Consider the following 14,339-nt stretch of genomic DNA (forward strand, 5'->3'; position numbering starts at 1 on the left):
AATATTAGCAATCGAATTCATCAGTATATTAACAGGATTATACACCATGTCTAAGGGGGATTTCTTCCTGGAATGCAAAGATGGCTCAACATACAACAATCGATCAATGTAATCACCACATTAACAGAATGAAGGATAAAAACCACATGATCATCTCCAGCAATGCAGGAAAAGCATTTGACAAAAAATCAACACCCTTTCATGATAAAAACAAAACAGGAATAGAAAGAAACTCTTTCAACATAATGAAAGTCATATATGAAAAACCCACAGTGAGCATCATACTCAGTGGTGAAACTGAAAGCTTTTCCTCCGAGATAAGAAACAAGGCAAGGATGCATTTCTACTTCTGTTCAACATAGTACAAGAAGTTCTAGCCAGAGAAATTTGGCAAGAAAAAGAAATAAAAGGCAGTCAAATTGGAAAGGAAGAAGGGAAATTTCTAAAATTTTCAACATCTAAGATGACATGATCTTAGATGTAGAAAACCTTAAAGACTCCACAAAAATATTGTCAGAACTAATAAATGATTTCTGCAAGGAAGTGGGATATGGAGTCAACACAGGAAAATCAGTTGCATTTCTATACACTAACAATGAACAGCTTGAAAAGGAAATTAAGAAAACAATTCCATTTACAATAGCGTCAAAAAGAATAGAATACTTAGGAATTACTTGTACATTGAAAACTATAAAACATTTCTGAAAGAAATTGAGGAAGACATAAAGAAATAGAAGGACATCTTATGCTCACGGATCGGAAGACTTAATATTGTTAAGACGTCAATACCGCCCAAGGTGATCTGCAGATTTAATGCATTCCCTACCAAAATCCCAATGATATTTCTTTTTCAGAAATAGAAAAACCATCCCGAATTCATATGGAATCTCAAAGGACCCTGATGAGCCAAAAGAATCCTGAAAAAGAAGAAAACAGGAGGACTCACACTTCCTGATTTCAAAACATACTACAAAGCTACGATAATCAAAATAGTGTGATTCCCGGGGCTGGCCCCGTGGCCAAGTGGTTAAGTTCGCGCGCTCCGCTGCAGATGGCCCAGTGTTTCGTTGGTTCGAATCCTGGGCGTGGACATGGCACTGCTCATCAAACCACACTGAGGCAGCGTCCCACATGCCACAACTAGAAGGACCAACAATGAAGAATATACAACTATGTACCAGGGGGCTTTGGGGAGAAAAAGGAAAAAATAAAATCTTTAAAAAGAAAATAGTGTGATTCTGGCATAAAGACAGACATATAGACAAACAGAATAGAACAGTGAGCCTAGAAATAAACCCTTGCACATGTGGTGAAATGATTTAGACAAGGATGCCAAGACTATTCAATGGAGAAAGGACGAGTTTTTCAGTTAATGGTGTTGGGAAAACTGGATATTCACACGCCAAAGAATGAAGTTGGACCCTTACATTACATTATATTCAAAAATTAACTAAAAGTAGATCCATGACCTAAATGTAAGGCCTAAAACCATAAAACTCTTAGAAGAAAACAGAGGGAAAAATCTTCATGACGTTGAAATTGGCCATAGTATCTTGGAAATGACACCAAAGGCATAGGCAACAAAAGAAAAAGCAGACAAATTGTACTTCATGAAAATGGAAAAATTTTGTGCATCCAAAGACACTATTAGCAAAGAAAAAGACAACCTATGGAATGGTAGAAAATATTCGCAACTCATATATCTGATATGTGATTAAGATTCAGAATATACAGAGAACTCCTAAAACTCAGCAACAAAAATCCAAACAACTCAATTAAAAAATGGGAGAAAAAATTTGTATACAAATATACAAAAGGCCAATAAGCACATGAAAAGATGTTCTACACAAGGGGCTGGCCCCGTGGCCGAGTGGTTAAGTTCGCGCGCTCCGCTGCAGGCGGCCCACTGCTTCGTTGGTTCGAATCCTGGGCGCGGACATGGCACTGCTCATCAGACCACGCTGAGGCAGCGTCCCACATGCCACAACTAGAAGAACCCACAACGAAGAATACACAACTATGTACCGGGGGGCGTTGGGGAGAAAAAGGAAAAAATAAAATCTTTAAACAAAAAAGAAAAAAATGCCTTTAAAAAAAAAAAAAAAGATGTTCTACACCACTAATCACTAGATAAACGCAGGTACCACTTCACATCCATTTGGATGGTCATGATTAAAACATACAAAAAGCAAGTGTTGAAGAGGATGTGGAGAAAAACACGTGCACTGTTGGTAGGAATGTAAAATGGCACAGCTCCTGTGGGAAACAGTAAGGCAGTTCCTCAAAAAGTTAAAAGTAGAATGACCATATGACCCAGAAATTCCACTTTGGGGGTATATACCCAAAAGATTTCAAAGCATGTCTTGAAGAGGTATACTTGTGTACCCATGTTCATAGCAGCATTATTCACAACAGCTAAAAAGTGGATGCAACCCAATGTCCATTAATAAATGGATAAGCAAAATATGGTATATACATACAATAGAATATTTCTCAGCCTTAAAAAGCAAGGAAACTCTGACATATGCTACAACATGGATGAACCTTGAGGACGTTACGCTAAGTGAAGTAAGCCAGTCACAAAAAGACAAATACCGTATAATTCCACTAATATGAGGTACTTAGAGTAACGAAATCATAGAGATAGAAAGTAGAATGGTGGTTGCCGGGGCCTGGGGCGGGGGAGAATGGAGATTCACTGTTTAATAGGTATAGAGTTTCAGTGTTGCAAGATGAAAAGAGTTACAGAGATGGATGATGGTGACGGTTGCATAACAGTAAGAACTTACTTAATACCACTGAATGGTACACTTAAAAATGGTTAAGATGGTAAATTTTATGTCATGTGTAGTATACCAGAATGAAAAACGTTGAGAAAGAAGCCCACTGTGAATAAAGCTATGTCTGGTTCAACAGTTTCGGATTCCCATTTTTCAGAGTCCTTCCAGCTGCCCAAGAATAGGGAATTTCTTCAGACCAGTGGCTCTCAAGCTGTACCGTGCATCAGAATAATCTGGAAGGCTTATTAAAACACATTGCTGGAGCCCACTCCCAGAGTTCCCGATTCAGCAGATATAGAGAGGGACCCAGGAGTGTGCACTTCCAGCAAGTTCCTGGGTGATTCTAATGCTGCTGGTCTGGGAACCACAACTGAGAACCACTGTCCTAGAAGTTCTATTTTCCACTTAGGATCTTGTACTAGTTTGCTGGAGCTGCTGTAACAAAATACCACACAGTGGGTGGCTGAAACAACAGAAATTGGTGTCACAGTCCTGGAGGCTGGAAATCCGAGATCCAGGTGTCAGAAGGGCTGACTTCTGAGGGGTGTGAGGGGGAGTCTGTCCTCGGCTCGCCCCCAGCTTCTCGTTGTTCACTGGCAATCTTTGGCGTTCCTTCGCTTGTCGATGCAGCACCTGACCTCTGCCTTCATCCTCACATGACGGTCTGTCTCTGGGCCCAAATTTCCCCTTTTCACAAGGAGACCAGTTACACTGGATTAGGGCCCACCCTAATGACATCGTCTGAACTTCTCCTCGCCAGAGACCCTGTTTCCAAATAAGGTCATCTTCTGAGGTACTGGGCTTGGCAGTTCAACATCTTTTGGGGCTCGATTCAACTGATAACAAGTCCCTTAGATATTTTGGTCTCCACTCGGCTGAACAATTCACAAAGCAGCACACTGAGCATTATCACGGGCAATTCTGTCCTTTCCTTCTCTGCAGGCCTGGCCTGGCCTGGGCCACTTGAATTATCGGATGCCTTTGTTCTCCTTTATACCGTAGGCTTGCAGTGGACTTTGGCTTCTCGTTCCACTTTCTTGTAATTTTAGAGGAGAAACCCTTCCATCCTTGTACATCTGTTCCTGCCCCTTTAGCACCAAGAGCAAACCCATCACAGTGGGCCATGAGACGCAGCACATACAGAAATCAATAACTTTCTTATATACGTGAATAACAAGCTAGAAAACAGAATGGAAGAAAAGATTCCATTTACAATAACAATAAAAGATGAACTATTTGGAGATAAATTTAACAAGTAATGTGTGAGATCTAGACGACAACCTGCAAACACTGAAAGATTCTGAGGAGGGCAGTGGCGCAGACCTGGAACAACCAAGATGAAGGTGCCCACGAAGCACGCTGACAGACGTTACAGGGAGCCAGCCTGTCACAGACTCCACAGTTAAAGACCCAGGTCTTCTGAGACTGTTTCCTTTCACAACCAACTCGACCGCCCAGAACAATGATAATGCCGTGTGGGATTTCTAGGAGTTCTTTCTATGTTCTGGAGACAAGCCTTTTGCTATGTGTTACAAAATCTTTTCCCACTCTGTGGCTTGCTTTTTCACTCTCTTTATGTATCTTTGGTGAACAGAGGTTCTTAATTATGATGAATTGCAACTTATTGTTTCTTTTTCCTTTTGTGTCTTATTGAAGCTTTCCTTATTCTTAGGTCATGAAGATATTCAGCTATGTAATATTCTAGAAACACTATTGTTTTATGTTTCACATATAAATCTACAATCCACCTGTAATTAAGTTTTGTATTTATTATGAGGTAAGAGTTGTTTAATTTTCTTTCCTATATTGATTTCAAATTGTCCCAGCACCCCTGTGAAGGAAAACAGTTATTTTCCCCACTTCTCTGTACGTTCCTGCTAGGTGGTTTGGCGCCCTCTTACTTTTTCCTCTTATTTCCTCTCCACACCCTCATTTCCTCGGAGGGTCCTATCCTTGGACAGTCAGGCTGGGAAGAAGAGGATGTCACATGACTGGGTGTGAGAGGAGAGACCACTTAAAGGAGTAACAGTAGAAGACTCTACCAGAGGCTCAGAAATGATCTCCCCAGGTCTGAAGCCCGCGGCATGCTGAAGGGTTTCTGCAGCTCAGAGACATCCACTGCGACCCAGGGTAGACCCTGCTGCTGGGAATATCTTAGCACAGCTCTGTTACCTCTTCTCCATTGAACCACTAACAGAAAGGAATTGCTGCTCCTAAGAAAGTGACTCATGGGCACTGACCCCTCTCCTGGCTAGGAAGAAAAATAGCAGAGAACACAATCTGGTCATCGTCATTGAAAAGATAAAACCGAGATGCAGAAAGTCATTGTCCTAATGATCACTTTTTATTCCCCTTCGAGCATTAAACCCCAAAGAGAAAGGGATGGGAGACTTAATCATCGACTTGATCACAGCCCCTGAATTCTCCTTCCACAGGGGTATAGGAGCTTTCTCTTACTCCTCCCTTCTTCCTCCACTGCCTGGAATGAAAAATTCACTGCTATGTGGGGATCCTGGGCTTGTTTTTCAAACTCTCTGAGGATTGCTGCTGAGTCCTGTATGAGGAAAGCCCAGCGGTGTCCTCTGTCCACATTCTTTGCCCAAAGGAGATGAGAACTTCAGTTTTCTCAGGGATAGCCTAGGCTCAACACAGAATCCTAGACTTAGAACTTATCATCAAGTTCATTTCCTTCCGTGGGAAACAACATAAAGTTACAAAATTTTAAAATTAGCCAACTAGAGGTTAAAAAGCAAAAATCAAACATCTATTATCAATATCATTTCACATGAAAGATATTTCAATGACAACAAAATAGAAAGGACACAATCGCAGACTAATTATAGTCCTTTAGCTTGAATATATCTAGTTTCAAGGAAAAGCCACACTTTCATTCTTCTATTTTTTTGTTGTTGCCAACCACAGGAATGTGTCATGACGTGCTGCAACCTTTGGATGGCAATTTGGGAACCTTCCATTCAGTACAAACCCCTCTGATGATTAAAATCTTTGACATCATTCCTACCCTAGAGTTAACGAGTTCTGTAAGAAATATTTGCCTCCCTCTCCCAATAATAGAATCAACCATTTCTTCCTATGTATTTTCCTATTTTGGGGGAGAGCTTTTATTATGCAACTGATAACATTGCATTTCAAAGGTCTGTCTTTTTTAGAAAGTCTTAGGAAAAATTGGGTGACTTCCTAAGTTTCCTAAGCTAATATTTTTTATTTTGAGAATGTCAAGGAAATGTCACCCAAACACTAGCGAGACAGGCTAATGCAGAGAATGACAGCTCATTGGGAACAGAGCTGCTGGAGCCAGCAACTGTTAGGGACACTTAAATGGTAACTGACCAATTGCTGGATGCCGAGTGTGGAATAGTTGAGAGTTTAAAACTCCTGGGGGCCCAGACTTGGGGCTGAGTCCCCACACTTCTGTGAGTTTTATCTCCAGGTGCTTGAGCAGATTCTTATGATGGAGATCAGAAAAACCCCCAAAGGACTGACACTAGCAACTTCCAGACCTGCTAGAAAGCTACGGTTATCCAAACAGTGTGGAACTGGTGAAAACACAGAAAATAGGTGAATGGAACAAAATCAGAAATAGATCTACATAAATGCAGTCAATTAATGTTTGCAAAGGAGCAAAAGCAATTCAATGGAGAAAGTATAATGATAGTCTCTTCCACAAATGATGCTGGAGCAACTGGACACCTACATTGAAAAAACAAGAATCCAGACAGAGACCTTCTTCCTTTCACAAGGTGGATTATAGTCCTAAACGTAAGGTGTAAAAACCACAAAAATTATAGAAGATAACATGGAAGGATATCTAGGTGACTTTGGGTTTGGTGATGACGTTTTTGATATAACGCTAAAAGCACAATCCATGAAAGAAAAGATTGATAAGTTGGACTTCATTAAAATTAAAAACTTCTGCTCTGTGAAAGACACTGTTAAGCTAATTAAAGGCAAGCCACAGACTGGGAGAAAATCTTTGCAAAACACATATCTGATAAAGGACTGGTATCCTAAATATACAAAGAACTCTTAAAACTCAACAATGAGACAGCTAACTTCCCAATTAAAAAATGGACAAAAGATCTAAAAAGACACTTCACCAAAAAAAGAAATACAGATGGCAAAGAAACCTCAGAAAGATGCATAAAATCATTTGTCATTAGGGAACTGCAAATTAAAACGACAGTGAGATCTCTCTCTATACCCATTAGAATGACTCAAATTCAAAGCACTGATAACACCAAATGTCGGCAAGGATGTGGATCAATAGGACTCTCATTCATTAGTGATGGGAACACAAAAATGGCACAGCCACTTTAGAAGACAGTTTGGCAGTTTCTTACAAAACTAAACATACTCTTACATTTGATCCAACAATCACAGTCCTTGGTATTTCCCCAAATGAGATGAAAAGTTATGTTCCTACAAAAATCTGCAGATGAGTGCTTATAGCAGCTTTCTTCATAATTGTCAAAAAGTGGAAGGGACCGAGATGTCCTTCCTTAGGTGACTGGATAAACAAGCTGGGGTACATCTGTACAATGGAATGGTGTTCAGCAATAAAAAGAAACGAGCCATCAGGCTGTAAATGACGTGGAGGAACCTTAAACACATAGTGTTGAGTGAACAAAGCCAGTCTGAAAAGTCTACACACTGTATGATGCCAACTATAGGACATTCCGGAAAAGGCAAAATCACAGAGACAGTGGAAAGGTCTGTGGTTGCCGTGGGTTTGTGAGGAGGAGAGGAGGGGTGGACAAGGGAAGCACCGGGACTGGTGAGCAGTGAAACTATCCTGTATGACACTGTGCTGGTGGATTCGTGACACGATGCATCTGTCAAACCCCATAGAACTGTGTGACACAAAGAATGAACTCTAATGTAAACTATGGGCTTTAGTTAATAATAAAGTATCAACATTGGTTCATCAATTGTAACAAGTGTACCACAATAATGCAAGATGCCATCATAGTGGACATTGTGTGAGGGAGAACAGGGGGTATGTGAGAACTCTATACTATCTGCTCAATTTATCTGTCAACACAAAACTGTTCTAAACAGTAACGTCTATATAGTAAAGCTGCAGGGTCCAAGAGCAACAGACAAAAATCAGTTGTGTTTCTATACACTAACAATGAAATAGCAGAAAGAGAAATTAAGAATACAATCCCATTTACAATTGCAACAAAAAGAATAAAATAGCTAGGAATAAATTTAACCAAAAGGGCGAAAGACCTAGACAGTGAAAACTATAATACATTGTTCAAAGAAATCAAAGAAGACATAAAGAAATGCAAAGAAATTCCATGCTCATGGATTGGAAGAATTAACATAGTTATAATATCCATACTTCCTGAAGCAATCCACAGATTCAATGTAATCCGTATCAAAGTCCCAGACACTTTTTACAGAAATAGAACAAAGAATACCAAAATTTATAGAGAACAATGTAAAACCCTGAATAGCCAAAAGAATCTTGAGAAAAAAGAAAGATGCTGAAGGTGTCACATGCCCTGCTTTCAAAATATACTACAAAGATATAGTAATCAAAACAGCATGATACTGACACAAAAGCAGCACACAGATCAATGGGACAGAACTGAGCTCCCAGAAATAAACCTGCCCATCTATGGACAGCTACTTTTCAATAAGAGAGCCAAGAAAACACAATGGAGAAAGGAAAGTCTCTTCAATGAATGGTGTTGGGAGAACTGAACAGCCACATGCAAAAGAATGAAAGCAGACCATTATCTTACACCATGCACAAAAATTAACACAAAATGGATTAAAGGCTTGAATGTAAGACCTGAAGCCATAAAACTTCTAGAAGGAAACCTAGGCAGTACACTCTTTGACATCAAACTTAGCAGTATCTTTTTGAATAGCATGTCTGACCAAGCAAGGGAAACAAAAGAAAAATGAACAAATGGGACCAAACTAAAAAACTTCTGCACAGCAAAGGAAACCATCAACAAAACAAACAGACAAGCCACTAACTGGGAGAGGATATTTGCAAATCCTAGATCTGATATGAGGTTACTATCCAAAATATATAAAGAACTCATACAACTCAAACAAAGAAAAACAAACAACGCAATTAGAAAGTGGGCAAAGGATCGGAACAGACATTTTTCTAAAGAAGAAACACAGACAGTCAAAAGGACTTGACAAGATGTTCAACATTGCTAATTATTAAGGAAATGCAAATCAAAACTGCAATGAGATACCACCTCACACTCGTCAGAACGGCTCTAATTAACGACAAGAAATAACAAGTATTGGAGAGGACGTGGAACAAAGGGAACCCTCACACACTGCTGGTGGGAATGTAAACTGGTGTAGCCACCATGAAAAAGCATGGAGGTTCCTAAAACAATTAAGAATAGAACTACCATATGATCCAGCCACTCCGTTTCTTGGTATTTATCCAAAGAACATGAAAACACAAATGCAAAAAGATATTTATACCCCTATGTCCATTGCAGCATTCTTCACAATAGCCAAGACGTGGAAACAACCTAAGCGCCCATCAATGGATGAATGGGTAAAGATGTGGTATATATATACACAATGGAATACTACTCAGCTGTAAAAAATGATGCAATCTTGCCATTTGTGATAACATGGACGGAACCTGAGGGTATTATACTAAGAAAAATAAGTCAGACAGAGAAAGTCAAATACTGTATGATTACCAGAGGGGAGGAGGGAGAAAGGAGTAATAGGCCACATGTGTAGGGTGAAAGATGGTAGTTAGTCTTTGGGTGGTGAATATGATGTAGTGTACGCTGAAATCGAAATATAATGATGTATATCTTAAATTATGCAATATTATAAACCAGTTACCTCAATAAAAATGACTATTAATTAAAAAACAAAAGTAAGGATGCCACACCCACAAATCTACGTGTGGGTGGCATCCTGTAATGGTGTGGTTAATACTAGTGTTGAGTGGCACCAACCTGGAGTCTGAAGAGCTGGTGATTCGATGCTTGTGCCTTCAGCCACTGGCCCTGGTAGTTCCCCTGGAATCCAGATGTTTGCATCAGGCAGGTCAAGTTGGCTTCGGTGCCCCAAATGTTGCAGCGAGACCAATGGCATCTGATAAGGACCAGGAGAAAACGCCGCGCAGAGCAGAACTGGGTGACTATTCAGGGCTGAGATCCGGCCGCTGCCCCACCTGCGCCCACGGAGCAAGGGAGAGCGAGGGCAGGAAGTGAGAGACAAAGGATTTCAGGTTGCTGCCTGAAAGGTCAAAGCACCACCTCTGAAGCCGCCTCGCTTCAGCTGAGACCACAGCCTCTTGCGCCGAAGTCATCCATTTGCCATTCTTCCCTGCACTTCACCTGTCACGCTCACCTGGATTCCCCCCAGGCCCGGGGAAGGGGAAGACACACGTGGGAAGGACACCAGCGGGCTGTGCCGCCAAAGCGCTGTTGCCCTCTCCTGGCCTCCAGAGGACAGCTCCACGGGGCAGGGACTGGAGTTTGCTCAGCATGCAGCCCCTGGCCTGCAGGAGGGCCTGGCACCCAATACATGCTCAGTTAAGGAAGGCATTCGCCACAGGGTGCCGGGAGGGACCAAACATTTCACTGTGGACTACGTGTTTTTAGTCCTAGAGGAACCCCGGGACAGGAGGATGGGAAAGGCTTTCCAAAGTGGCCGTTGTTTAAAACTTTAATGCTGGCAGCTGAATCATAGAAATGTTCCGATTGCAGAAACATCTAGAGGGCACCACCTGCAACCGCACTGAGCTCCCACCCAGGACCCTGCAGGGCCTCAGTCTGGGGGATGCCGGTGGGCGCGAGTGGGGGTGAACCCGGAAATTGAAGAGGAGAAAGAAGGGGAGGGAGGGAAAGTGACGGGGGAGAGAGAGAAACAGAGACAGTGATGCAGATACAGCCACTACGGAAAGAGCCCAGAAGAAAACGCTGTCACCTGGGTACACCCAACCACACCGCCGCAGGTCGTGGGTGGCGCTGTGCTCCCGGCGCGAGGTGTAGGGGCTCTGGCAGCTTCCGTTCGAATCCCGAATCCCATTCACAGTAGAGGAGGGCTGTCTGTCTCAGACAGAAGCCGGCAATTCCGTGTGATTTTGCCCTTTGGACTGGGAGCTCTCCCTTGGGCAAGGCGGCTCTTGGCGCGCCACAGGAGGACGATTCAGCAGTCAGAGGCACTGAGACTCCGCCGGAGGTTCCCGTACCCGGGAGTCGGCAGCGCCCCCGCTCTGGAGACCAAGCTCCCAACACCGCCAGGAGGGCAGTTGGAGACAGTCTCTTGGTGAGCCCCTCTGTCCAAGCGGACCTTCTCCGTCTAAATGGGGCGCTAGGATGGGTTTTCTTTGGACCAGCCCTTGCAGCATCCTGGGCGAGGCGAATCCCAGCACGCCGTCCCTGCGGAGGCCACAAGGAGGCGCCGTGGTCTTTCCACCGGAAAGGCTGGCCGAGGACAAGGTCTCCCACTGGTTTCAATGTCCCTCAGAGGCTGCCTATTTAAATAGGGGTCACCCCAGGCACGGGGTCACCTTGGATCAGCCCGTCCTCCCCAGGCCTCGAGGACTGGCTGTGGACGCTCCGCCACTCAGCTGGGGCCACCTCACTCTGTCTTCCAGCAAGAACCCCCAGAGGGCCCTCACCAAGGAGACATGTATCCCTCATCGCCCTCTCAGCCTGTGGTGGTCTGTGGTGGCCCCTTCCTACCTTGGTTTGGACAGCGTGTGCGGTGGGGGCGCAGGGGCGGTGGATCAGGGAGGAGAGGGAAGAGGAGCAGAGGGAGGAGAGGAGAGGATGGAGAGAGTGAGGGAAAAATGGGTGGTGAGGAAGACAGCGAGGAAGGGCGGGCGAGGAATAGAAAGGGATGAGAAGGACGAGGAGGAGGGGGGGGAGGGGGAGGGGGAGGAGGAGGAGGAGAGGTACCATGGAGGAAGGAGAGGAGATGGAGGGAGCTGGAGAAAAGGGGTGGTGAGGGAGACAGCAAGGAAGACGCGGGGGGTGCGCGGGCGCCAAGAGGAGGAGGGAGAGGCACTTCTAGGAAGTCCCAAGTCGTGTTCTGGGGATCGTCAGAGCTCCCAGGGCAGTGGGAAGAGGGCAACTGCAAAGAAAAGGAAAGGAACTTTTTCTTTCCTGCCAGATAATTTACCGCAGAGCAGGAAACTCTAGTGATCCAGGCAGAGCAGGTGGATTTCGGGGAAGCCTAAAAGCCCTTCCCTGTCGCTATGATGGATTTTATCTCGTTCCCCGACGTGCGAACCCAGAGAGACGGCAGAGAGCACGGGAGTCAGGGCGACCCCTCCGTCGCGGAGGAACCGCACTGGGGCCGGGGGGAGGGCGGCGCCCGGAGGCGCGGGTCCCGGGCGCGGGGCCTGGAAAGGCCGTGCGCTCCCCGGGCGTCCGCTCGGTGCCTTCGCCGCGCGCACTCAGGACTCGGCCTCCAGCGACCCGAGGGCACATCTCAGCGGGACTGTCCCATCAGGCCGAGCCCCCGCCACTTTTCCTCCAGCGGCCCGCAGACAGAGGGTCCCCTGGAAAGCAAACTCGCGCCTTAGACGCGGAGGGAGGGGGACGCGGTGTCCCGCCCTGTGTCCCCCTCCCTCCTGCTTTCGGGAGAGGAAGGTTCCGTCTCGGGAAGGGAGCTCCGCGTGCCGCCGGCCGCTCTGGGTCCCCGCATCCCTTCTGCTTCTGCCGCCCTTTGCGCCTCCCAGCCATGTCCCGGCGCTCTTCCGCCTCTTCCTCAGGCGGCGGGGACGCGGGAGGCGGGTTCTCTCAGTGGCGCCGTCCACAGGGACAATGCAGGCATATCAGGGTGACCGGAGCCTGGGGTGCCCCTGCGGCCCTCGTGCAGCTCTGCCCAGCCGCTCAGCATCGGAGGCCTCTGCATCGCCATCAAGGGACCCAGCGACCGAGCCAGTGCCACCCCGTCGTCAGGGTTACCCCGGGGCTTCAGGGTAAAAGGCAGAAGCTGCGTCCACTACATCCTGGACCACGAGGAGTGTTCACAGGACTGATGGTCCGTTCGCGAGGACATTGTAGGTACAAGAACCTGTGATCGCGCTAACTGGGTCATTACTGACTGTGTCTTAGTTTTGGGGTGGACAGGTCGAGACCTGAATTGGAAGTACTGTAGTTTATTCAAATAGTCTATTTTAGTCAGAATTTTAACATATTCTAGTCTAACTTGTTCAGATCTTATGCAGAATTTCTAGCTCCTGAGTCTCCATTGGACACTAGGACTGCTGTTGGGCTGAGCTTTGAAACCGACTCTGGGAAGTCTCATCCTTTCCTCCCAAACTCAGCCAGAGAGAGGAATCCTGGCTACAGACTCCAGCCTCTGTGGAGACCAGGAGTCCCTGATTCACCTCCCCCCGGGCCGTGGAGGAGTTTGCAGATCTGAGTGTCAAGGCTAGACTATTTGGAACATACTTTGTTTGGTTAGATATGAGTTGCAAACCATATAAAACCGAATTAAAGTTTTAACATTTGGCCTTTAGACACGGAAAACACAATGTAACAAATGAACCTAATTGTGCAAAAATGTTATAGAACAACCAAATGGATTAGAACTATTCCACGAGACTTTAAAACAATAATTTATCTATACCCCAGGACAGTAAGAAAACCAAAAGCTACTTTTCTCAATCGTGTTGCTAGTGGTGTTGCTGCTATCATCTTTATTCGTGTGTCTGTATAATGTGGGAAAAGCAAACGTTGTGGGATATTCTAATTCTACTACTCCCTGTGTCCTTAACGCACAATGCTTGGTGTTAGAGGAGGAGATTTAGATGAAAAACAAACGTTCAGTAAAAGCCCTGTGGTTCTCAATTCGAATTGGCAGTGTTTGCGAATCTATTTGAAGCAACTGGTGTGAATTAAAGGTCCTCCTGGAAGAAAATAGGACCTCAGAATCAGAACACGCCACGCCTATCCCCCCAGACCTTATGTCCGTTAGAATCGCCCCAAAGAGAGAGACCCAGACCTGAGAAATCAACTTAGCCACTCAAAGCACCCAACCTTCCTACATAGAACTTTGGTTTCTCGTTCAGGGAAACTTAGGCATGTTGACATGCAAATCACACAGCAGACATGTGTTCCAAGGTGACAGAAGAGAAGAACAGAAATAGAGAGTCAAAAATTTCAGCTCATGAAAGGATTTCTCTCCAGATCAATCACACAGCATAGGAAAACTCTAAAACGACATACAATGAATCTGAGTTAAACGTGCCCAACAAAGCATTTGTACACACGAACAAAACAAAACCACATAAGAAATACACAACTCAAAAGAGAAGTGGACAAGAAACAGAAAATGAGAAATTAGACTTGGCAGAAATTAGGGAAAAATGGGAGAAAAAGAAAATTCTCTGAAAAATAGGCTAAATGACAAGGTTCATAAGGGCAACATATCTGTCTAAAAATACTATAAGGGACACAGAATAAAGAAATGGAAGCATCAAACAGAAGAGAAATGAAGAAAAGATGCTGCAAAAGGATCAGAGAGAAAGTCTAGATCCCGGGGAGAAACAGAACTGGGGGGGTCAACACTAAG

Source organism: Equus asinus, chromosome 25 (assembly GCF_041296235.1).
Source record: "Equus asinus isolate D_3611 breed Donkey chromosome 25, EquAss-T2T_v2, whole genome shotgun sequence".
Lineage (NCBI taxonomy): Eukaryota > Metazoa > Chordata > Mammalia > Perissodactyla > Equidae > Equus > Equus asinus.